This window comes from Sturnira hondurensis, unplaced genomic scaffold (assembly GCF_014824575.4).
Source record: "Sturnira hondurensis isolate 20B ecotype Veracruz unplaced genomic scaffold, ASM1482457v3 Scaffold0004136, whole genome shotgun sequence".
Taxonomy (NCBI): Eukaryota; Metazoa; Chordata; class Mammalia; order Chiroptera; family Phyllostomidae; genus Sturnira; species Sturnira hondurensis.
In genome coordinates, this window is record NW_028076767.1 from 1,393,650 (window position 1) to 1,419,867 (window position 26,218).

The 26,218-nt window shown below is 41.2% G+C and overlaps 1 protein-coding gene and 1 long non-coding RNA gene across 4 annotated transcripts in view; one reads left to right on the plus strand and one right to left on the minus strand.

Annotated features, from left to right (window-relative positions):
* Positions 1-13,439: 13,439 nt before the first annotated feature.
* On the minus strand, positions 13,440-14,958 carry LOC118985198 (uncharacterized). Its single transcript, XR_005066069.1, has 2 exons — positions 14,503-14,958; positions 13,440-14,346 (listed from the first exon to the last, which is right to left on the minus strand). It is a non-coding gene; the product is annotated as an uncharacterized LOC118985198 (long non-coding RNA).
* The window catches only part of INO80D (INO80 complex subunit D), a 64,965-nt gene continuing 53,064 nt past the window's right edge, over positions 14,318-26,218 (plus strand). The window contains exon 1 of one of the 3 annotated variants that reach the window (XM_037043514.1): positions 14,318-14,405. The gene's annotated coding sequence lies outside the window, so the exon portion shown is untranslated. Of the gene's footprint in view, positions 14,406-14,432; positions 14,556-15,065; positions 15,263-26,218 lie in introns of those variants that run through there. The other 2 variants (XM_037043512.1, XM_037043516.1) reach the window with 2 other exon arrangements.

Below are 26,218 nucleotides of genomic sequence, written 5' to 3' on the forward strand. Positions count from 1 at the left end.
AATATTTATTTATTTTTAGAGAGAGGGGAAGGGAAGGGGAAAGAGTAGGCCAGAAACATCAATGCATGGTTACCTCTCATGTGCCCTGACTGGGAATGGAACCGGTGACCCTCTTCTTCACAGCCCCGCATTCAATCCACTGAGCCACACCAGCCAGGGCCAAAGACAGCATTTATTATTTCAACAGCAATGGTGAACTTAGCTTGCAATGTCCTGGGCTCTAGTTACTGTGTGTGGGTTCAACAGGACTTTGATTTACTAAGTCTATGTGGCATTGAGGCTGTTCCTGACATTTCTGTTCCCTCTATGAATCAATCCATTGATGTCACAGTTTTTCAGCTATATCCCAACCAAATTGGGAAAAATAATCAAGTTACAAATTTGATTTGGAGTAACTGTTACATTGAGCAGTATTTACTGAGTGTCAACACTATGTGGTATTGTACACACTGATTTGCGAGAGAGCTCTGGAATCAGCTCCCCAAACTAAATGTTGGCTCTGCCACTTACCAGCTAAGTCATGTCTGTTTCTGTTACCTGTCGAAATGGGGATGATGAGGACAGTAACACCTGCCTCATAGTGTTGACTAAATACTACGTGTGAAGCATTGAGCAGGTGTAGTAAGTACTAGTAAGTATAAGTTGTTGATATTCACTATGCACCCAATCTACAGCCAATCTATAGGTCAGTACTAGAATAGAAAGCATTAAATAGCATTGTACATGTAACACTTTACATCAAAATTTTATTTCTAGTTAAAAGTAGTAAGAATGGACAAATTTTGGTTTTAGAAGCAACCTCCCAGACAGAAAGTAAGTATGTAAGTATTACATAGTTGACTTACCCCCTGAAGTTAAACTACTAAAAGCAATATCCCCATATTTTGAGTTATGACTAACTACATCTTACTGGTCATCACCGATATCTATTGCAGTGACTTGCAGAGTCAGATATTCAATAAACATTTGCTCAATAAATAAATGAATAAAAAGTAAGTACACAATTATAGCCAAGAGAAAGGTTTAATTTTTTTCACTTAGCTCTGTCATGGCAACTCCCAACCAGCAGCGTGCACACAGGCTGTATAAAGTGAGCTGTTGGAGCAGCAGAGTAATGCATCATGGGAAAGCATACCCAGTGCTTTTACCACTGGGCATGGTCCTGTGACATCTGTGCTGCTGGTGACAAATGGAGGACAGACAGACCTTTCACTGTGGCTGCAGGGCAGATCACAGTCAGTGTTCCACCATTCGACAGTCAATAATATTTACCAAGGATTTAGACAAATTTTTTTAAACAGTGACTTAGTGGCTAAGAAGAAAAAGTAAAAAGGGACCTGTTACTAAAAGGACATTATCCTTTGGTCTGATATATGTGGATTGATCAATTTATTAGTCCAACTATATTCACATGGTAGGCAGAATACTCGCCCCCACGTATGTCCATGTCCCAAACCCGTGAATATGTTACTTTACATGGCAAAAGGATTTTGTGGATACAATTAAGTTAATGATCTTGAGACAGGGAGATTATACTGGATTATCTGTGTAGCACAGTGTAATCAGAAGCATCCCAATAAGAGGAAGGCAGGACAAGAGTCAGAAAAGATCAGGTGACACTATGCTTCTTTCAAATTAAAGACAGTGGGAAGGGACCAGGAGTCCAAAAGGCAGGTAGCTTCCAAAAGCTGGACAAGACCAGGAAACAGACTATCCCCTGCAGCTGCCAGTAGGAAAGCAGCCCTTCTAATAGCTCAGCGTAGTCCAGCAAAACCCTTTTCAGACTTACCTGCAGAACTGTAAGGTAACAAATCTGTGTTGTTTTAAACCACTGAATCTGTGGTGCTTTGTTAGGACAGCAAGTGGGAACTCATACATTCATTCATCTGTACCTAACCCAGAGAGACACTAATTTGTAGCCATTAGAAATTGAAATTTACTTCTAGTTCTCTTGGATTAAAACTGGGGTTATCCTTGGGCAAGGGATTTATTTTGGGGTTGGGGCAGGAAAAAGTGCAAATGAATCTAGAGTGTCCTATAATGTCAAAAAGTAAAGAGGTACTCAGAAAGGATGGAGCATGTCAAAAGGGCACAGAAGCTAGACTAAAAGAGTCCCCAGTGGCCCAAACTGGATCAATTTGAACAAAATAATGATACTACTGAACTATAATTCCCCAAATAAATACAAGGGGACCCCCCCCAAACCTGGAATTATCTTTTGGAGGGGAGGCCTCTTATAGTACAGGCTTCCCCAGCTGGGTGAGTGTTCTAGGAACACATCTGTATCAGTGTTACCAACTGGGGTTGTTGTGAGAGGCTGCTTTTGGCCTCAGCGACTTTTTTTTGAAGACTTTCAAGGCATTTGCACATTTCATGATGGGTGATTTACCAGCACACCTGCCCTACCCTCCCTATTTAGCCAGTTTCACCCAGAACTTTTTTTTGTTTCCCCAGATGAAAAATGTTCTTAAAGGGAAATGTTTTGCTGATGTGGAAGAGGTGAAACAAAAAACGACAGAAACACTAAAAGGCATCAAAATTGATAATAAATAAATGGAGAATGGACAATTCCACTGATGAATGGTAAAATTAGTATAGGAAAATTTGAGGAGAAATAGAATATGTGCATCCTGGCTGGTGTGGCTCAGTGGATTGAGCACTGGCCTGTGAATGGAAAGGTCACTGGTTCCATTCCCTGTTAGGGCACATGCCTGGGTTGTGGGCCAGGTCCCCATTTGGGGATATGTGAAAGGCAAGTGATTGTGTATCTCTTTCACACTTGGTATTCCTCTCCCTTTGTTTCTCTCTTCCCCTCTCTGTAAAAGTAATAAAATCTTTTAAAAAATTGTGTTTAAAAAAAGGAATATTTGCATAGTTCAAAGTATCTCTCCCGATATATTTTAAAATTATATATGGAAAAGCAGCCCTGGCTGGTGTAGCTCAGTGGATTGAGCGCGGGCCTGCGAACCAGACAATCGCGGTTCGATTCCCAGTCAGGGCACATGCTTGGGTTGCAGGCCAGTTTCCGGCAGGGGCCAGTTCCCTGCAGGGGATGCACGAGAAGCAACCATACATTGATGTTTCCTTCCTCGCTCCTTCCCTTCCCCTCTAAAGATAAATAAATATAATGTAAAAAAAAATGAGAGACGTGTAATAAAATCAATAAAATATACTTATTTAAAAAAAAGAAAAGCATAACTTTAAAATATTTTATTTCTTTTATTTTATTTTTAGAGAGAGGAGAAGGAGAAAGGGAGAGAAAGATCAATGTGTGGTTGCCTCTCATATGGCCCCCACTGGGAGCTGGGCAGACAACCCAGGCATGTGCCCTGACTGGGAATTGAACCATGACCCTTTGGTTCGTAACCCACGCTCAATCCACTGAGCTACACCAGCCAGGGTGGAAAAGCATAACTTTATACGGGGTAATCCCAAAAGACATCAGCATAATCAAGTAATCAAGGCTAATATCACAAGTGTGGTAGGCAGAATTCTATGATGACTGCTCCCTCCCCGCTTCCTCCTCACTGTTGGTGTATATGAATATGCCCTACACAGCCATCCATCCAGTGAGTATGATGGACCTCAACCTTCTCATTACGTTACAATAGGAGACACAGCTGACTTTAAGAGAGGTCACTGATTTGGGCCTGACCTAATCATAGCCTTTAAAATCTGGGTCAAGTTAGAGATTCAAAATGTGAGAGGGATTAGCCCTGGCTGGTGTAGCTCAGTGGATTGAGGACAGGCCTGTGAACCAGAGGATCTCGGTTCGATTCCCAGTTAGGGCACCCCAGGCCAGTTCCCAGGAGGGGGCCCACGAGAGACAACCATACATTGATGTTTCTCTCCTCTCCTTCCCTTAACCTCTAAAGATAAATAAATGTGAGAGGGATTAAACAGGAGGGAAATTCTCCTGCTGCCCTTGTAGATGGAGGGGCCAGAGCAGGTCCTTGAGAGTGGCCTACAGGAACGGAGAGTGGGCCCCAGCTGCCAGCCAGCAGGAAAAGTGCATGCCCAATAACCAAGAGACTGAATTCTGCCAACAACCTGAACGAGCTGAGCTGGGGGGAGGAGGACTGATGAGGTGCAGCCCAGCCAACACCTTGATTTCCCCTTTGTGACTGAGCAGAGAGCCTAGCTGGTTTGCCTGGACTCCTCACCTCCAGAAACTGTGAGCCAGTAAGTGGGTATTTCTGGTGCCAGGGCTGTCGCAGTTTGTCAGGGCAGCCAAGGAAACTACTCAACTCGTCCTAACACACACAACATCACGTCCTACCTGACAGGGTGCTCTGAAAAGGACACATCACATCTGATATTTTCTTGCCCAAAATACAATACCTCATCTAATCATGAGAACACCTTGCCAAATCCAAACTGCGAGGCATTCTATAAAATAACTGACCAGTACTCTCCAAAAGAGTCAAGGTCATGAAAGACAAAGTCTGAAGCAGAAAAAGGACATTAGAAGTAAACTTGTGAAATATGAGTCTATAGTTTAATTAATAACAAAAATTACCAACAAAACACATCTAACGTTACTTCTCTAAATATGGGCCAGTCTAGAAGTTGGTTACAGCATCGTCCCCATATGCCAGAGCTGCAGGTCCATCCCTGTCAGGGCACATACTGGAAGCAACCAATGAACGCACAGATGGGTGGAGCAACAAATTCATGTTCCTCCCTCTCTCCCTTCCTCTTTCTCTAAACATCAATAATAAATAAAAAATTAAAAATAAATAAATAAAATTGGGCTAGTCTATGTAATAATCTTAAGCAATTCACTTGTTAAAACTTGTTTTTCCAATTGTTAAGTAACCCGAAAAGTGTAATGTGTTTTAAGATTCTTAGATGAAATACTAACAGTTATACTGCTTACTGTTTATCTTTTAATAATTTCAATTTTACTCACCTTTAAGGTGGCTTAATTTGGGGAGAGTTGGGGTGTTTTAGAAGTCTCAGTAGGCTTCCAACTGGTAATGGTTTTGATGCAATAGTATAAACTAATGAAAACAAATACTATTGATGGATGCAATACACAAATGAAAATTTGGACTACTCAGGACATTGTAGAGGCTTTTTGTGGTTCTTGCTTTGATGTTTACTTTTTACTTTTATTCCAAATTAAGGAGTTAGCATGTGAAACTATAAATACACAAAATCTTTCTCAACAGCTTGAAAGAATAAACATTTCTGAAGTCAAGACAGAAGCAAACAAGAACTCAGGAACACGCCGTTCGAACAGTCTGACTCACCAAACAGAAACCCCCTCCCAATAGGGAGAAGAAAAGGACAAGGGGCTGCACGGAGTGTTTACAGGGGCCACGACTTTTTTTTCTTAGCTTTGTTTCAGGGGGATGGACGCACACTGCAGGGGGTGGGTAACAGCGTGTCACAGCATCAGCCATTGCTGTACGGAGCACTCGCCTTTGCTGCTCACTCGTTCAGGTAACACAGTTCTTCTCTCCTTCCTCCACAGAGAAGCACAGTGCTTGTGCCCGGGTGCGAGGCTGGGTGCAAGGCGGGCTAACGGCCTCCTTGGAGGTTGATGTTAACATCGCCCTGGACAGAGCAACAGGAAGCATCTGTGTATCTCACCACAAACTCAGATGATTCGGACTTTCCCCATTCGAAGTGTAAATTCTGTTGGTATTAAATTACTTGATTGTTCTTGTTTATTCATTTAAAACATTTAATACATAAAACATCATGGTAGTAACCTCTGAGAAAACTGAAATAATTGATGACTATATATAAACACTTAATTAGTCCCTACCAGTTGGTCAATATTGATTTTCCCCCTATAATTTAAAGGCAATGTGTACTAGGAAAGCTATTCTTGCAAATCTTTTGTTCTTATGTTCTAGAACCATCTACAGTGACAGCAAAACTCAAGGAACAATGTTAATCAATTATCAGCTGCGACATTACCTTGAAGACCAGGTGGTATAATTGATCATTTCTACAAAATTGGAGGAATAATTAAATGGTAGAACATCCTTTTTGAATAATTAAATAGCAGAAGATCCATGTTTGCTGAAGCATAAATAATGGCTCTTTACTGCCTGTTATACCTGTTTGAACTTTTTGGCTTGGCTTTCAAAGTACTCTTAATTGGGCCCTACCCTACTTCCTTATTTTCTACCTTTTCTCAGCACACAACTCCTGTTGTATGGTAGGGAAGACCTGCTCACTCCTGCTTTGATACCCTCTACCCCTGGTCAATAAAAACTCTTCCCATTTAGATTCAACAAACACTGATACACTATCTTCTATGTGCCAGGACTGTGCTAGATTTTTTCCATGCATTTCCCTGAATCTACACAAGTACTGTCAATGGTTTTTACAAGTGAAAGAGACTCACGCAGTTCTGAGAACAACCCACAGTCACTCAGTTACTGCATGGAGGCCTGGAACTCCAGCCCAAGGCAATCTTCCCTCCTCACTCTGCCCCTTCTGCTCCTTACTGTGTTGCCTTGCTTGTTATCCAAGGGCTTCTTGGATGTTATTTATCTTTGCAACTAGATGGTAAGCTCCCTGTGCACAGCTGTGTATGGTATTTTCTTTTACTTCCCCACCCCACAGAGCCTAACTCAGTACTGTGTCCAGGGAGCACTCAAGAAATACTTTAATGGAGAGGTGGACAAACACTTTGGGCTGTCTCCTTTTTCAACTGTTAACAAAGTTAACTTTTGCAACATAATTTTGTGTTTTGAATTCAGTTCTATGTGGTTAGAACTGGCTGTGTGAAAAAGTACTTCCTTTTAGTCTTAAAGACCTCACTTGAGAATCAAGTTATCTTTGACTTACAGGTTAATTTCATTGTTGTTCAGCCAATCTACTTCCTTCATTGACTTTGACACAGCCCTGTTCATTTTATTTTTCCAAGAAGAGAATTCCCAGCATTTCCTAGGTTTTCTGTCATTCTTCTGACCACACAAAGGCTTCTTCATGGCTTTGAGAAATGGCAAGCTGAATTGGATGGACAAGTGGTGTTGGCTAGTAGCTTAGGTGGTTAGAGCATTGTCCTGATGCACCAAGCTTGCAGGTTCAATCCCTGGTCGGGGCGCATACAAGAGTCAACCAATGAATGTATAAATAAGTGGAACAACAAATTGATGTATCTCTCTCTTTCTCCCTTCCTCTCTATCTCTAAAATCAATCGATCAATAAAAATTAAAATGCATGGACAAGCTGGTTTTGATGAGATAATCTGTCCAGTGTCACATGTTCTCATCAGCCAAGGAAATTTGCCACAGGCATACATGTTTAGCTTGGCTAGCAGTTGGAAAACAAAGAATATTTTAAGCCTAGTGGTCTCAGTTCCTCTGGGCCCTCACCATTTTAATAGTCTTCGGCCAGGCCAGTACACTTTTATCTTATGCCTAGACTGGAAAGCCAATGAGGACAGGGGCTGTCTGTACTGTTCACTCCCTGACCACTGTCGGTCGCCACCAATTTCAGCCTTATATAGCATATTCTCTCCCAACTTTTTGTCCCAACCCACAATAAAAAATACACACATACACACACCTAACTAGAGAGAACTCTCCGTGAAATAATACTTCAATCACAATGACTTTGGATATTTTCTGTTTTACATCATTCTATTCTTTTTAGTAGGTCATAAGCTGTTAAAATGATTTCTTAAGTTCCCTGTTTCAAACACACTGTGCCAGAGTTCAGGTGAGGTCCTCTGCCACTTTATCACCTAGCACCCTAAATGAGAAGACTCCTGTAAATCATTTTTTGTGAGAGCCAAATGCTAGGGAAATGCCTAACAGTCTGGCACATAACTGTGTGACTAAATGCTTGTGGTTCTGTGTTGGCTGAGCCTGTTCTTACTGTGAAAATATACAGTTCAATTGTATTTTTTAAAGTTAAATTTCCATGTACTCAAGAGCACTAATAACTTTAATCAACAAAAGAAATCTCACATAAATCATACAAGAAAATAGTAGATATGTAAGTAGGATTCTAACTAATTTGATATTTATCCTTCAATACTTTGGACATCCATTCTAGAGCAAAGTCCCTTTTCAGTTTTCTTTTATTTATTTATTTTTTAATAAAAATGGCTTTATTGGCTCCAAGAAGTTTGAAGTTTTTTTTCCTAGATTTTTAAAAATTATTATTTATTTATCTTTAGAGGGGAGGGGAAGGAGAGGAGAGAAATATCAATGTATGGTTGCCTCCTGTGAGTCCCCTGCCGGGAACTGGCCTGCAACCCAGGCATGTGCCCTGACTGGGAATCGAACAGCGTTCGTGTGGTTTGCAGGCCCGTGCTCAATCCACTGAGCTACACCAGCCAGGGCTCAGTTTCTAATTAAAGTCCTACTTTGACTCCAGGCACTTTCTGTGAATTCAATGAAGTGGAAAGAAGTAGAAATAGACGGTTATGGAGTGGCTATTATATGTCAGATATTATACTACTATGGTCCTATAAATCATCTTATTCAAGCAGTTGTGTTAAGAATGAAGGCACTGAGGTGTGAGAGGCCAGGGAACTTGCCCCAGGTTGTACAGCTAGTTAAATACAAGCCCTGGGCTTCACACCTGGTTTCCTGACCTAAACCTGACGCTTTGCCTACTGCCTGACACTGTATGTGCATTTTAACACAATGCATTAGTGCCTACTCTATGTTGTGTATAACGTCACAGTGCTACAATATTAGTTGGAAATACTACACATCAAACATCTACTACTCCCTCTGTGGGATGACTGTATTTGGAGATATCTCATGATCCTTCCTATGCCTCATTGTCGGAGAACCTTTCTTCTTCAATACCTCACAGTGAGACTTAAATGCATTTCTTCTTTAGAATGGCTAGTGGAAGAGGCCTGACCTGGTCACAGTATTCTCCTGTTACATATTCTGTAACTGCTCTTCCTCTACCTCCACTTTGTAATTTTTTAAGATTGTGATTGCGTCTGAAGGACACCAAAAGCTCAGCTAAATTTAAAGTTCTTTGCTGCAGACTTTCAACTATCTGGGTCTTCAAAAATATCTGGGAAAAGAAATCAGCGGACTCTTTCTGTTTTAATGGAGACATCTGGTATGCTATAATCATAGACCTCTTTCATTTTGTGTGTGTGTTGAATTCAACTTGTGACTACTGCTAAGTCCACTGTCTTGGTACTGTTCAAAAGCAAAACAAACAAAACAATACTCCCTGACCTTGAGCTGCACTGTCTGCAAGGTGTTCATTGGCCAGCCTCCAAAGGAAGCAGCTGAGCTGAACACAGCACGTCTGTGCTAAAGACCCTGCCTTGGGCCGTACGCGCACTGTGCTGTTTAATCCTCACAGCAACACAGTGAAGTGGGTATTATTATTGTCCCTGTTTTCTCAAACAAGGAAGCTAAGAAGTTAAGCAGCTTGCCCAGGGGTCACCAAGAAAAGTGGTGGAGTTTATTAAGCCAAATGGCCTTGACTGGAGATTGAGCTCTTAACCACCAGGCACCCCTTGCATAAGAGGAGGACTGGTAAGAACCCCCCCCCCCATTTCCACAAAACCAAGAAAACAAGACAAGGTCTTAAAGAGTAAGGTCACTGTGGAATCAGGTTGGCACCAGAAGGCTTCTGGGACAAGACTTTGAGCAGGGCATCCAAGCAGGGTGGGATTTAACTGGCAGAGCAGAGAATGGGGCATCAAGACAAAGATGTCCCCGGCTTGCTGGGTCAGGGAAAAATAGCATCAGGCTAATGAAAAAGGTTGGGAAAATTGTAATAGTCTCATCTACTTTGGTCCCCTCATTTCTTTCTGGTTTTCCTTAAGAATAAAACAAAATGCAAATACATACTCTAACATAACACAGTACTCAGATATGCATAAAATAGAAACACCAATATATACAATTAAGGCAAATAATATAATTATTAGTTACTGACAGGTCTTTTTTTCCTTCTTGGTGTACTACAACTATAGCCTTGCCATTTTTATATCTGATAATCTTTCTTATTTGAATTTAAATAAAACTGTTTGAGCCTTGGCTGGTGTGGCTCAGTGAATTCAAAAGGTCACTGGTTTGATTCCCGGTCAGGGCACATGGCTGGGATGCAGGCCAAATTCCAATTTGGGGGTATGCAAGAGGCAGCTGATTGATGTTTTTCTCCCTCTAAAAAGAAATAAAACCTTCAAATGTTTGAATTGTGTTAATAATTACTCCTTATTTTAATTGAATGAGAGGCTTTTTCCACCTTTTCCCAGCCTTACTATTCAATTCTGGGAGTCAGTAACAAATATATGGCAAAGAAGTTATAGTACAGGAAGTCCAAACTTGCAAATGGGCTGGGTTCCAGACATTATTGTAAATCAGGTGTTTGGAACCTGGCATTTATTTTCCCATGGAAATAGTGGTTAAGTTCCCAGAGGGCCCACAAAAGCTTGCTTCACCAGGAATGTGACAGAAATGAACAGTGTCACCTTTGTGTTGAACTGTGCCTATTATTCTGAGGACTCTATGGATTTCTCTTCTTACAATGTTTTAGCTAATCACCCCTTCTGGGACACAGGATTTTTCATTATAAATTACAGAAAAAGCTATCACTTAGAATTCTACCCAAATCCAATCTTTAATACTGCATTAGGGTATTCCTTTCCACTAATAGTTACTTAAAACATGACTTCAGTTGGAAAGTTGTTTTCCTTAGCCTAAGGATACGAGTCAGTAGAGAGGCCCAAGAATGCTTATAGCCCAGGCTGCAACATCACATTTTCTGTCTGCCCTATGACGAGAAAGCAGTGAAATGATACCAGGGACATGTGTTGCCCCTGCTGGTGCAAGCGACCATCTGGTTCCTAGAGGGTATCTTTTCGGACTGTGTGTGATTTAAAAAAAAAAGACTTTCTTGGTTTCTGACTTGGCATCGGGTAGTAAAAGTAGTCTCTGGGTTTCAGTGCCCCCAAGTAGGTGTTAGAACTCCGGAGATTACCCAATCATGTGTCTGGACTGTAACTGAATATATATTACACAAATTTCACACAAATAGTCTGAAGCTATGAAGTGGGTATCTGTCAAATACAATGCTTGTCTCAGAAACATTTCCTTGCAGGGCACAATAACCACAATAAAACCAAAATCTGTTTCAGGTAGAAACATTACCAACAAATGTTTCCAAAACAGAAATGCTTAAAGTGAAAAAAAAAAGTTTCTATGGTCATCAAAATAGGTTTTAAAAACTTTAGCCTCTGTACACACTTCACTTCTACTTTTGTACCTCCTTGGGAGCTTTTACACTAGCTAGGGACTCTTGGTATGACTTTAGAGTCTGCCTTTACCAAATGGTAGAAAAAACATTGGTATGACGAAGGAGGGTTTATATTCACAACCCTAGCTCTCTCCTCCCCTCAAATAAAAATCCCACTAAATTTGTATAACCATGTCTGCTGTCAGTGTCTATTTAAACACTGGGTGATTCTGTCTGCAAATATTGCCAATAAAGGCAATGCATTTCAACCAAAAAATATATTAACTTTTTTTGCATTCCTTAAAACACTGTATAGACTTAGGTACCAGACTTCACAAAGGTGAAGTAAGCGGCTGGCTGTCACTTAGGAATGAGTGAGCACTGCTGGGTACTCAAAGTCTGTTTTTAGCAAAGACAAGAATACATGGCAGGCACTCAGCATTTCCAGATACACGGCATGGAGCTATGGTAGGCATCGCACAAAGTCTAGAGAGCAGGAGGAGGATTTGGAATTTTATTGGAAAGTTTTAGGGCCAAGTAGGTCTACACTCTTTGAAACTGAAGACAATTATCCCAACTATATTTAAAAGGATGAAGAAAGAGAAAGGAGGAGAAAAAGGAAAGAAAAACAATACTTTTTAGAGCTCTTGGGGGAATTAAATGAGAGCACTTGCTGCACAAAAGTATCCAGCAAGGTTACAAAGATGCATGAGGTACTCAATAATGTTAGTCAAGTTTGAGTACTTGGAATTTTATTGGGCAAACATAAGGTTATTTATATTTAATTATGTCAGTAATTTTGTTAGCACCTGCAGCTTCTAGGAATTAAAGAGACATAGCAACTGAAATAAGTTCAATTATCAACTGAAATAAAATATTGACCAATCAAATTCACCAATATTGCAAATAAGGTGGGATTTCTTTCTTGGTTGGGCTTACAAACAGAAAGACATTGAAATGCTAAGATTACCCACCATGTCCCTCTCCCCAGATACACACATCATGCAAACAAGTTTATTGGTCACCAGAGGGACTGCCTAAAAGGGCGCAGTCGGCTTAAAGCAAACACATCTTAGTTTCTGAAAAAATTCAAACCATATCTACAAAGTCATGTCATACACAAGGAACAAGTTGTTGAAAAACACACTGTCAAGTCCCCTAGAGTTCTCCATGAAGAGCGGTAATTTCCTTGTTATGACCAATGTGTTTGATCTACAACTGTTTTTTAAAACTGTAAATAGAACGTAACTTCCCAACTCAAGTTTCCAAGATGATGAAAATTAACTTTAATTACTTTGCATTCTTCTACCAGAGAAAGAAAAACAATCGCAAAAGAAAACCCCGACAATTCAAGTCCTGTATTCAAATTTAAATGAAACATGTAAAATGACACATGCATTATCTGAACTCACCTATGCATTATCTGAACTTACTTTAATATTCTAAATTTGTAAACTCAAAAAAATAAACATTTTGAAGTAGAGTCAGTTATTTTTAAATGCCTTGTAATAAATTTTAAATTAAAGATATTCAAGGCAGTAATATTACAAATTAATTCCCACTAGATTAACCAACATGTGTCAGAAAAATAAGCTAAGTATAAGATTCAGCATTCTCTGTTGAACAGACGAAAAGATCCTCTGATTATTTTCTAATACTCTTCTTTTTCCCACAAAAACAGAAAAGTCTCTCTGCAATTCACTCTCCAGGAAGGAGGGTTCTATGGGGACTGTTTTAGTGGGCGGCACCCTTCTCTCTCACCTCCGTGCTCCCTCAGCATCATCGGGGATCTTGGATTCTACTTATCTGCTAGGGTTTGCTAGATAAAAAGGATTGATGACCTCTAGAGCAATATATTAAAAGTAATTTACGAGGCTGGCAGCACACTGGAAGTTCTGAACAGACAACATCTCAACTCTAACAGACACCTCTCCATTCTCTGACACATCAGAAAGTAGACAGCAACCTGTGTAATGTACCAAAGATTTAAACCTTAAAAAAATCTAAATAAATTTTAAAGTAAAATGCCTCGAAATAAAGAATTGCTAATAAGCAATTTTACCTAAAATCTAAAGCTGTCCTTAAAATATATTTCCAGCTTTACAGTAACCTTTCCTTACCGGCAGACCATAACAGGATTAGGATTATTTCCAGAAACGTGGTCAATTGTACTTAAGTTGTATTTAACCCCTCAGTGACCTCTGCCTTTATTTGCACTGTGAAAAATAAACAGCTATATCATGCCTTTCTGGGCAGTCAACAGATTTTATTTACATTGCTTTGAGAAAAGAAGACAAAAGACATCCTTTACAATTGTCTTTCAGCAATCTCTGTTGTGAGGGGAAAATATAACACAAAATTTTATATATAAGGAAAATATCTATATATATAACATATATAAATAAATAGATAAATAGACACACATGTAAAGAAAGAAATAAATAGACAAATAAAGACAAAGTGGCTCTGAAGTCTCTTGAAGTACAAATTTATAAACTGATACCAGACACAGAACTTAGATCTGTAACGGAGAAAAATCGTTACGAGCCTGAAAAAAAATTAAAACACCACCGCCACTAACATGGAAAAGACAGAAAATAGAAAACAATAATCACCGGAAAACCTGGGTCTTGTAAAGATTTCTTTCCATCAGAAGATGCAGAAACATATTTCCCCCTGGTGCAAAGGAAAGCACCCCCAGTTTCTTCCCTGCTTGTCCCCCCAGGCGCTGGTGTAGACGGCCGGCGTGGACCTTTTCCCAGAGAAGAGAAGTAGAAATCTGTACTTTATCGGGAGCGGGTGCACTTTTCCCCCCGGCCCCCCTTTCCTCTGCCTCCAAGATGGTAGGAAAGTTGTCGTTTCGGAGGGCAGAGGAGCGGCTCTCTGGTGTTATGTCCTCGCAGTGCCTGTAGTGGTGCTGTAGGAGGCTGCTGCCTCTTCTGGTGCAGCCCCGGCAGCCCTGCCTTCTTGGCTGGAGAGTATATTCAGGGATTTCCCCTTAATAATCACCGACCCTGGGAGCACTTTTTACTTTCCAAAATAAAAATATGATCCTCACCCCTCTTGCTTGACAGGGAAGGGCTCTCGCCGGAGCCTAGTGGGGAGCAGTAGCAGCGGCAGCCGAGCTTCCTAGTCCATTGCCAGCGCCTCTCAGATCTGTCAGCCCAGCCGAGGGAAAAGGGGGGAAGGAGGAAAAAAAAAAAAGCAGCTGAAAGGTAAGCAGAGGCGGCCCCAGGCCCGGCCCACATCCCCGGGCTCCCGTAGGGCGGCGGGCTGAGCCGCGCAGGCAGGGCGGGCGGCGAGCGCGCTTACGTGAGACCGGGGATTCGCCGGCCTGCGCCAGGCCCCGGACACAGGATGGAGGGGTGAGAGGGGTCGGCGCCGGGGTGGCGGGGGCTGGGGACCTGGGGGCCTCTGGGGCGTCCGCAGGCAGCGACGGCGGGCGGGCGGACCGGCGGCCGGCCGGGGCCGGCCGCAGCAGGGCGAGCGGCGCGGCCTACGCGGGGTGGGGGTGTGGGGCGGGGTGGGGGTGCGGGCTAGGCCTCGGGCGGCGGGCCCCGCGGCGACCGCACCCTACCCCCTCACCGGGGCCTCCCCGCGCCCCTGCGGGACCCCGAGGCCTCCGGGCGGGACGGCGGTGCCGCGGGGCCCAGTCTGGCGCTGGCCCGGAGGTTCCCCCGCGGGGCGGCAGGCCCGGGTTTCCGGGACAGGGGCGTCGGGGCCTAGGAGTGGGGAACGGGTGCCCACCCCCCGAGCGCCCACCCTCCCCTTCCCCCAGTCTCCCTCAAACGCCCCTCCCCCATTCCGGTAATAGTTAAATTTATTTATCCCCCTCCTCCGCGCTCTGGGCGGCCTGGCCGGGGCGGGGCAGGCGGCCGGGCGGGCGTGGGGTGGGGTGGTGGGGCGGTGAGGAGTCAGGTGCAGCCGCGGCCCGGAAAGTTTCCTTGTAGGCCCGAATGGGGGGGCTGCCCTCCTTTCGGGGAGCCCTGGTCCTAGCGCTCGCGACCCCCGAGGGCGTGGGGGAGAGCACTCGGCTATTTTGAAACTCTTTGCCAGTTCCTGTCCGTTGAAGGTACTCCGCCCCTGCACCCCTTGCCCGCGCCCCACCCCACTCCCCGGCGAGCCCTTCCCGGGCTGCGAACTCAGCCCATTCCCCCGGCGCCCCCGAGGCTGGGGAGAGGGCCTTCTCTTCCCGTGTGGAAAAGTTTTCCAGGGATTTTTCTTAGCGTATTAGTTAGTGACTGGGCTTTTTGCGGTGGGAAGGGAGGAGGTAAATTCAGGTGGTATTTCTGTCGGTGCTGGCTTTCCTCGTCACCTTTTTAGCCCTTACCCCGGACCCAGGGGGTGTTCTTTTCGGATCCAGGCACCCCCCCACCCCCGCCCTTTTCATCCGGACTCCTTCGGGTCTCAGCCCGGTTTCCTGGACAGCCCCTTGCTGGAGGGGACGGGAGCGGTGAGGACTGTCAGTGAGCGAGGGCCGGGTTTCTGGAGCGGCCCCCACATGCCGGAGTTTCCCGTCCTGTTGGGTCACTGTCCGATGAAACCAGCGCGTGAACAGAGCCCAAGGGGGAGAGACCCCGGTTGCCAGCGCGCTCGGAAGCATTAAAAATTAGGAGGCAGAGAAGGTGGGCAGGGCAGCTCATGAAACACGGTTTAAAGATCCGTGGTGGGTTTATTCTGATAATAACTATTTGCATGTATGTAATGTCTTATATTCGACCCCAGCAGTAGGAAAATGGGGGTTTTAAGGAAATGTGTTATTGCTGCAACTCAAGTGTATATGAAGAGTCCTTAGGGAACTGAACATAGCTGGCATCGTGTATGGTTTTCTTCTCTGTGTTTAAATGGGTTCAATTTTAGCAATATTTTGGTGCCATGAGCTTTAAAAGTTTTTTTTTTAAGTTGAAAACCTAAAATTTCAAATCTAGATGCCCTGGTTTTCAGCGATGGGCTGTTTCCTGTGACTACACTTAACCTCCTGGTTGTTCTTACAGTATGGAAGTTGGAATGTTAATGCACCCTGCCCCCCACCACCAGCCTCCGGTATGGGCAAGTTTGGAGAGGTTCTTTTTCGTTCTTTTCCCACCCTCCCCTTTATAGTGGACCTAGGACAGGATGTCGTGTGTGTAGGTGTGTGTGTGTCCTGCCTGGTGGCAGGCTGAAGTTGGCCGGCAGAAGTGTTCCCCACTCTGCCCGCACAGCACTGTTCCCCAGTCCAAAGCGGGCACGTGCAGGGCATGGGTAGCCCTTGACCTGGTCAGTGCTGACTTCTCTCAGGCAGGGGAGTGAGACTCCTTCCGAGATTCTTACTGCGTGTCTTTTCCTGTGGTCTGCCTAAAATAAAACTTTTTTCCCCCAGTGATAGATGTCCAGCCATTTAGCAATTGTTCTTAAGAAAAGCATGATATTTGAGGTCATATGGGTTTCAGACAAAAATGCAAATTACACTTAATGGTTGTTTAACTTTATTGATTAATTGATGTTTATTGACTTGGACGTTTTTATATACTTGTGTATCCAGAAATGTTACTTCTGTTGTGGTTTGTCATTTTTAGAGCATGATGGTTGGAAGAAATCATTTGATGAGTCTCATTTCTTAGGACATTTTAAGGTTAAAGAAATCTTTTTGCCTCATAATTTGGTATTTTAAAGGTACAGCTTTAATTTCACATTCCTAAGCTTCAAAAACTGTATATGTACAAATCTCAGAAGTTTTGTATTTTCTAATCCTAACTGCCTCAAGGGCTACTTATTCTTGAAGGGATGGTGGAGTTTGTTTTTTATTTATTTGAAACTAATAAAAGGCTACAGGGCAAATACGGAATTAATTTTAAATTGCTATGATAAGGTACTTTTTGACTCTTAAATATTTAGTTTCAAAATAGATATTTATTTTGATTTACAAGCCTGAAATGATTGATTTTTCCTCTGAAAGATCGTAGAAGGAAATTTGTATACTCCACCTCAACTATTTTTCTCAGGAAATCGTGTCACTGCTATTTTTAGAGAAGTGAAATTTTGGTTTAGATGGGTTAAAAAATTTCTAAGTGAGAGCATCCAAAATTAAACAAGTCACTTCAAAAAAACCCAAAATGCTGATCCATTCATTCTTACCTGAGACGTTCCCCCAGGGTTAGCAGCTCTCACTATACAGGTTTGGAACAATGGTTATGGGTAATGAGGGGTCATTTATTTCTGAGTGCACTTAGCAGTGTTCTATGGACACCTAACCCAGTGTCTCCTCACACACACTTGGGAACTGTGTGAGCAGCTGGTGGTTAGGTGAGATGAGTTGGAGGCAGCAAGTTTTCTCCAGGGCAGATACTCTAGTGCAAGCACAGTGGAGTCACATGCAAGCTCACTGGATTTATGCAAATGTGACTGTCCCAGGGCCCTGACTTTAGTAATGCTGATTTTAGACAATACTTGTGGCTATTTTGAGACACTTGCAAAGATGCTCTCCACTCAAGCTTAGAGGTAAAACCTGGAGCCTCTTTCTCTTCCCTCCTTGCACTTAAGATGGCAGGCTTCTTGATTCACACCCTTTTTAAGGCAGCTCTTCAGTTAAATTTTATTTGTTAACGTGATATCCTATAGTCAGTCACGTTTGGCCTGCCTGGCCTTTGGGTTCTTATCCCAGCTCTTCTACTGGATGGGTTCCTTCATCTTTGCTTTCTTTGCTGTAAAATGGAAATAGCACTTTTTGATGTAAGGATTAGGTGAGATAGCCCCTGTGCTTGGCTCTTAGTTGGTGCTCCTTAAGTCTTAATTCCCTTAGCCCACCTTACCTTTCTATTAACACCATCTAAATAACATTTCCTATAATTGTTTGTTTTTTTTCTGACTAAAAGTAATACTTTCTCGTGTCCATTCCACTCACACCTACTTATCCCAGGAGATAACCATTATTAATGTTTTGTTGTTTTCTTTCTCTGTTTTGTGTGGATCGTGTGTGTGTACAACAAACTGAATCCTAGGATTTTCCATATAACAGTGTTGTGTAATTTTTTTGTTGTTTAAAGCTTGGGCTCTGGAAGCAATCTGTCCTTGAATCCTATGTATGGGATTTGAACAAATTATTTCATGTTATTCTCAGTTTCTTCATCTGTGAAAGAAGGTGATCAACATACCTTCTTCCTAGGGTTGCTGCGGTGAGTGAATGAGGAATTGCACAGAAAGCCTTTCGTATAGGAGCTGGTGCATGACCTTTAGATATTATTTTTCTCTGTAAAGATTTTTGATATTCTCCGTGTGAATTTTTCAGTGTGAATGAGTTCTTGATTCAGTATATACTAGTGAGTAGTGAGTAGATAGAATGTTAAAATTACCTTCGTGGGCAAGTAAATATTTTTGTACTAGTAAAAAAGCAGCAGTGTATTCGCAGAAACTTTCAGCAGCTCCATGTTAGTCTGGTCTCTGTTGTCAAACTCTGTGAGCTGGCAAATGTAAAGGAGTGCTAAGTCCACTAGTGGTCAAAGAAGGTAGGTTTACTTACCTCTAGCTCCTCCTTTACAGCTTTAGAATGCTTACCCCAGGTAGGTGAAGGTAGGAGTTGCTGAAGCTGGTGCTATTTCATTAATTTAAGTAACTGTGGGCCCTGTAATACGGAGACACGTTCACTGCCCTTGAGGAGTTTTTAGTCTAGTGAAGAAGGGAAAAAATGCTGACATTTACAATTGTGAATGATAAGGGATAGATTTGCCTGGAGGCAGGGAAGCTATTTATTTTGGCTGCCCTGGGGCAAGCCGTAAAGTGAGGCCTTTCCAGAGGTGTTTCCGCCCTAAGCAAATGGGAAGAGCTTTAGAAAGGCCGTTTCTGAAGGTGGGACCTGAAACACAAGGGTATTCTGTATTGCAGATTGTAGGAGTTGTAGGAATGGGAATAAATAGTGGGGGAGGGAGAGGTCAGCCTGGCCAGGTCCTAAGTAGTTTATGTGTTAGGCTAAAGAGTTTGCATTCCTTTTACATTTGCAAGCAGACCCAGAAGGCCTTTGGCCAAATAAATTGTTTGCGTTTTCAAGGGCTTGAGTTGTACAAAGAGTGGAATAAAGGAGGGAAAGACTGGAATTGGACCAGTGAGAGCTTCAGAGAAGAGACGGAAGGTTTGGGTTGAGGTGGCGGCAGTGGCAGAGGAGATGGAGAGAAGTGGGGAGGCTGGTTCCGCAGGTACAGTGGCTGCCCGAGTTGACCAGATGTAGATTTGGGGATTGTCCTTGGATAGACAACAGCCGAAGTTGTAGAAAAAGAAGAACTTGGCTTAGTCAGGGGTTCTTAACCTTTTTTTGAGAATCTGATGAACTTTATGGACCCTTTTCCAGAAAAATGCACTCACATTCATAATTTTGTACATTCGGTTTGAGACTTGGGTAATAACCTAGTCTTGGGATAGATATAGAGAAGAAATTAAAACTGAAAACCCCATAGAAATGTCTTGTTTGACCCATGCTTTTTCTGCGTGACTTTATCACTGCCATCTCATAGATGAGGGTACAGATGTATAAACTTCTCAAGGTGATATATCTTGTTTCTTTTAAAGATTTTATTTATTTATTTTTAGAGAGAGAGTAAGAGAGGGAGAGAGGGAAAGAAAAATCAATGTGCGGTTGCCTCTTGAACACCCTTAACTAGGGACCCAGCCCACAACCCAGGCGTGTGCCCTGACTGGGAATCGAACTGGCAAACCTTTGCTTCACTCAGTCCACTAAGCTGCACCAGCCAGGGCTAGGTAGGCTACATGTTGTATTTTAACAGTTTAAATGAACTGCTGACATGGAAAAAAATTAGGACACTCTGTGAGATTATTTGCAATTTTATCTTCTTTTGAAAAATCAGAAACCTTGAGTCTACTTTTTTTTTTAAATCACACTAGCTTATTGGAACTGGTTTGAGTCAGTTCCAGTGAACTAGTTCCCCTTTAGATGAGCAAAATTTGCCAAAATCTGCCCCTTGCCCACCTTGGTGGCCCATATTAAGTCTTTCACCTAGCATCCCTATAAAATAAGATAAAGAGAATCTAGGGAACATAGCACTTGAGTGTGGGGGCAAGAGGACCAAAGCCAGTGACTGAGGGGCCGGAAAGAGATTTTCAAGAAAGAGAAAGTGGTCAAATGCTACAGAGAGGTCAAGTAAGATAAGGATGAAACCATGTACATAGAGTTTCAGCAACAGAGGCCGTTGGCTTCAGATTCTTACAACAAAAGAACTTTGAGCACTGTAGCTATAACTTTTTTCTTCTTGTCCTGCAATGTAGGCTTTCTATAACAATTGAGAGCCACTGTGGCATGGACAGGAACCCAGAAAGCATTTATTGTAAAGGATGATTAACTGGAGCTAATAAATGCTGATACCAAGTCAGTCACTGCTCATTCTGCTGGCATTTTCTGACACAAGAACATCGGTATATAGATGCTATATAGGATGTAGACAGCATTTTTGGTGTTAGATTTTGAATGTGGATTATAGGGAAGAATTCTGAGTGGATTCTTTTAGCATAGCCCCAAGAAGGTGGGAAGACCCGACTTGATGAAGAATTAAACTGTACTATTCAGAAAACCGCTAGCAGCTGGAAGTGCATTTTAGCTTTGCAGACTCTAGATTAAAATGATAATTATCCTTATAGAAGACTACTACAGTTTCTTAATAGTTAATATTAAGTGATTACTATGTGCTGAGTACCATGCTAAGCATGGTTCATGAAATACTTAATTTAATTCTAAATGACTCAACTTGGTGCATACTATTATAATTCTCTCTTTACCTGTGAGAAAACTGAAACCTAAATAACTTGCCCAAGGTCATAGACCTAGTCATTAGGAGAACGAGATTTGAGCGTTGGGCTCTGATGCTCGCTAGTGCCAGAGTGTTCTCAACTTCTGCATAAACTCCCCTTTACCTTTCTGATAAACCAGCTAAGGAACTCAACTACTGTAAAGGCCATTTCCATTTAAACTCATAATGCATATTTATTTTTCCAATAATAAATGGCACATAATAGACATTGAGTAAGCATTTATTTGATTTATTTTTAAATATTTTAGTTTGAACTTTATACTGAATATTGTATTTCTGGGTGATAGGCAGTTTTTTTCACTGATCTTTTCAAATCACATCAGTTGATTTTCATTATTTCTAATGTTACTACTTTTCACATTGATATGTGGGATGTTAGTATTTAAAAAAATTAATATACTCATCTGTTTAGTGTTTCATTTTTTGCTGTATGCAGTTGAATTAAAACAAAAAAACTTAAAATGGGGAGTTTTTTTAAAAGACTTTAAAAGTATGTGACTGAGATAAGTATACTCATCATCTGGATTAATTATGTTAGAAAACTAAAATTCTGAGAATTTGGGTTCATGCTATATTGAAAATTGTAAGGTATGTTGCAGTTCTAGGCTCTTAAAAGAGGGTAGAATATAAACTTACAGATGGCAATTAGGGAAAAATACTGTGGCAGTGAAATGAACATGCTTCTGTAACATGAGACCCAAAAGAACAGTAAGAACATGCAGAGATTCCACGTGGAGGTGATGGAGCAACCGTCCCTGAGAGAGTAATATCCATGCTTCTGTTAAATGGTTTGTGGTTGCTGTTGGAAGGCTGAGAGGGCTGTAGGTTGCTTTTGTTAAACCTTTTCCTGATTTTTCTTTCTGCTAATGCCTCATTCCTCTGTATTTGTAAGATGAAAGGAACAGTATAAAGGAATTGTTTTATTTTCCAATGAAATTCAGTATATAATAATTTAAAGCAAATTTTACACCTAACCATATTTTCTACTCTTGAATTCCAGTATATGTTTACTGTGCAGCTAGTTTTTCTGTGAGACTATTCTCAGTAATAGTTCATTTTGCTTTCTGGTAATAAATAAATAAGGTGTATGATCTGCTGCTAAAGTGCTTAATTACCAGCATTCTCCTACTTAAGGCAGCATGTTCTAAGCAAGGTATTTCCATAGCTTTGACGATAATACCTGCGATAGTTGTTCATGAATTGAGTCTAGTTAGGAATTTTTTTCCTTCCTCCTATAAGTGGCTTTCATCATATATTATAAGATAGAGATTAGGCATAGGTTTTTCATTATGGACTAGACATGCGATAGTATTTAAATATTAGGTCTGTAAGACATTTGATTAAGAGCATGTGAACTTTATATATTCTGTTTCTTTATATCTTAAAATGAGAAAGCATGAAGGCCATGTGATTGCCTTTGGTAGAGAAGGTGTAAAGAACTTGTGTTGTGGGAAGCCAGATATAAAGAATGAAAAAAATGTAGGGTCTTTTCCCTGAAGTCTGCCTTGGTGCTTTTGTCATGATTTCTTCTTTAATTAAAAAAGAAACACCTATTAAACTGGATGACTGAAGGACTAGTTTTTAAAAGTTTACAGACAAAGTGATTTTTTTAGAAGATTTTATTTATTTATTTTTAGAGAGGGGGAAGGGAGAAAGAAGAGAGAAACATCAATGTGCGGTTGCCTCTCGTGCTCCCCCTACCAGGGACCTGGCCTGCAACCTGTCCTGTGCCTTGACTGGGAATTGAACAGGTGACCCTTTGATTTGAAGGCCTTTGCTCAATCCACTGAGCTATACCAGGCAGGGTGACAAAGTGATTTTTTTTTTTAAGAAAAGATTTTATTCTTAGGGAACGGGAGAGAGAGAAATACGCTCTGAGCAGGGACTGGGTCCAACCCAGGCATGTGTCCTGACCAGGAATCGAACCTAGCAACCTTTCACTTTGCAGGATGATGTCCAACCAGCTGAGCTACATTGGCCAGGGCTATACACAAAATGATTTTGACATAACATATTACTCACTTAGAAGGAAGTTATATTTCAAAGCAGAAGGCCATTTTCCCCAAACATTCTTGCCTTTTATGGTGTATATAAAGTGAGTCTGAATTTATTTAGCAGTAAGTTGAGCTTTTAAAAGAGGGATTTGAAAATGGCAAAACGGGTCAGTTGGTCAAAATGAAGAGTCAAAGAATGATATAAAATTGGCTTTTAGCAGTACTTTAAAACATTAAAAATAAAAAGGGAGGAAAAATTAATCAGATGTAAAAAAATTAAGATAGAAGAAAAGTTGTTTATAAGATGTTGAAATTAAATGTCTTTTTGTAATGGCATAGGGGGTCATTAAAAAGAGCTTTTCCACCTGCGGCAAATGCTTAATGAGGGCAATTGGCTAGATTAATGAATTCTTAGAGTTAGAAGAAAGTTGACTAGGTAGATTTTAATGCCTTCTTGTGTTTTTAGACATTATTTGTAAAATAGACATTGGATAGCAGATTATATGACATCTATTTAATGAAATGTTTGATGGTATTTAGTGAGATATACTAGGATATTAAAAACTTTTAAAGCTATATTCTGATTTTTCTCTTGGTGTATGACTGTGGCTATTAGATATTATTGTATAGACTACCTAAAGTACCGATGTAGTGATTGTTAGAAGTTACTGAATGATCAGGGGGTAAATCTAGTAACCTTTGTTTTGGGCAGATAGCTTAGAATTAAGAGTAGCTGTCACAGAAGCTATTTACGTAGGCAGTGTGTATTTATTGAGCGCCTATTAACTGCTAGGCCCTGGTATACAAAGATGAACAGAAAACTGTCATCCCTCCAGGACCTTCTTTTCTAAGAGGGAAGACAGAAAAATGGCCAGTTAAATAGAATGTAGTGAGTGCCTGAACAGAGAAATGCATGCAGTTCCTCACCAGAACGTGTAACTAACTCAGCCTTTGGAAAGCTGCACGGGGTGGCGGCTGAACTGTGCTCTGAAGAGTTCGACTAGGGCAGGCCAGCAGAGGGAAGACATTCCTCGCTCCGGACAGAGGTGGCCACCTGATCTTAGGCTTGGTGGCACCAAAGGAGCCTGCTGTGCTCAGGGCGGTGGGTGAGGTCCTCCAATTATTCACTTCCTTTCTTTTGAATGAATCTCATCTCACAGATTATAATCTTCTAAAGGCAAAAATTACGCCTCTTAACTATTATATCCCCCATAGCTCCAGGAAAGATGGATTTTTTGTTAAGTGTTTAATTAGTCAATACTTGCCATTAAAGCTAGAATCATGCCAGTAACAGAGGATGAATTGAATCAAGTTTAGTAATTTCTTTAATAGCATGTTGACTCTTTCAAATAAAAAGAAAATTATTACAAAAGTAATTTGTTATAAAAATTATGTAATAAATTTGTTTTATGATTTTATTTTAGTATGTGGATTGGACAAAAATAGGTTTACAGTTGTGCAACAGAGTTTATTCTTGTATTATTTGTTAATTATTTTCTGTACAAACAACTGTTGACCTACTTTTGCCTATCCCTATAATTTTTCTATACATAATTTTGGAAGATATTTCTGGTTAATGAGAGCAGAATAGTGACATCTCTGTTCTCTCTAAACTAACTAAAAATAGTAAGAATGAGAAACAGGAAAGAAACTCTATCTTGTTAACTAATAAAGCCTTGTAATCAGAATATATGAATTAATGTTGTTAAGTATAGTGAAGATTGAACCAGAGCAAGAGAGGATGCTTGGACAGGATGATTTTTTCCTCTGAAACTCAGGCAAAGTGAGGGGGGTAGCTTTCTCCCAAGAAGGTGGATGACTCACCATGGGGTCAAAACCAACAACTTAATACTGGGAGTGGCTAAGTGGTATGTATCTACATTAAACTCCCAGTGTGGCAGGCGAGGTGGGCTGGAATCACAAACTACAGTCATGCCATTTTTGCAGCAAGTTTAGAGGAAAAATGGGCAGTAGACAGCCTTACAGATGTGGATCTTAGTGAACTGAAGAGAAACAAAGCCTGTATTATCATGCCCTAAAATCTGTGTCATATGGGCCCCTGTGAGTTGGAGAGACTAGTCCAGCATTGAGTCAAACCTCAAGGGAAGAGTGTGTAAATAAGACAACAGAAAGAGATAAAACTGAACTGATGGGACCTGGGTACAAAATAAAAGAGAAAAATGTAGTCATAATAGAAATGAAGGTCACTTTCAAAGCAGCAGATACACAGTATAGCTGGGAATATTGGAGGTAAGCTTGAGAAATTTAAGCAATCCAAAATGGAAAAAGTAAAAATTAAGATGAGAGATATGAAATACAATAAATCTAGCTCAACAGTAATCAATACCCCTGAAGAAGACAACAATAAATAAAGCAGAAAAAAAATTTCAAAACATTGAGTTTCCCACAATAACAGAAGACTTGAAATTATAAATAGTTTTTAGTCCTCAAATGTAAAGACTTATTGTTAGGTAAAAATGCAGGGGAAATCAAGCCCCCTATAAAATATAGAGGCTGGCCTTTGGCTTTTTCATTCTAGAAGACATGGAAAAAATATACAGAGTCGGTAGACCAAAAAATACGACCCAAGAATTTTATGTCTAAGCAAGCAGTAGTTTAAGTATATTATCAATTGGCATGTATTTCCAAACAGAAAAACCATAGCTTAGATTCTGTAAGTCAGCCCTGGGTGGAGAGATGAATTGAAAGGAGGAATAGAGATGAACTGAAAGGTGAATTAAAAGAATTAGTGATTAGGCCCTGGCTGGTGTGTCTCAGTGGACTGAGTGCCGCCATCCTGCGACCCGAAGAGTCACCTGGATTCCCAGTTCCCAGTCAGAGCATGTGCCTGGTCTCCAGTTGGGGGTGTGCGAGGGGCAACCGCACATTCATGTTTCTCTCCCTCTCTTTCTGCTTCCTTTCCCCTCTCTCTAAAAATAAATAAATAAAATCTTAAAGAATGAGTGCTTAGCATTGAATAAATATACATGTAGAACCAGCATTAAAATGTTATAAACTACGGCAATGTAGAAATGATATAAGGAAAAACTACTGCGTTTGGGATGGGTAGTTTAAAAAAATGGAAATTTTTCTCATTGTTTATAGCATGAGATCAGTCATGACAATGCAAAGTATACCAGTTTTCTTACTGTGCAGTAAAGAAGTGTTATCTAAAGGGCACAGATTAAATCTTCCAAGAAAACAGCCTGAATAATGAAATTTGTGATAAAAAGATAGAATTGAAAG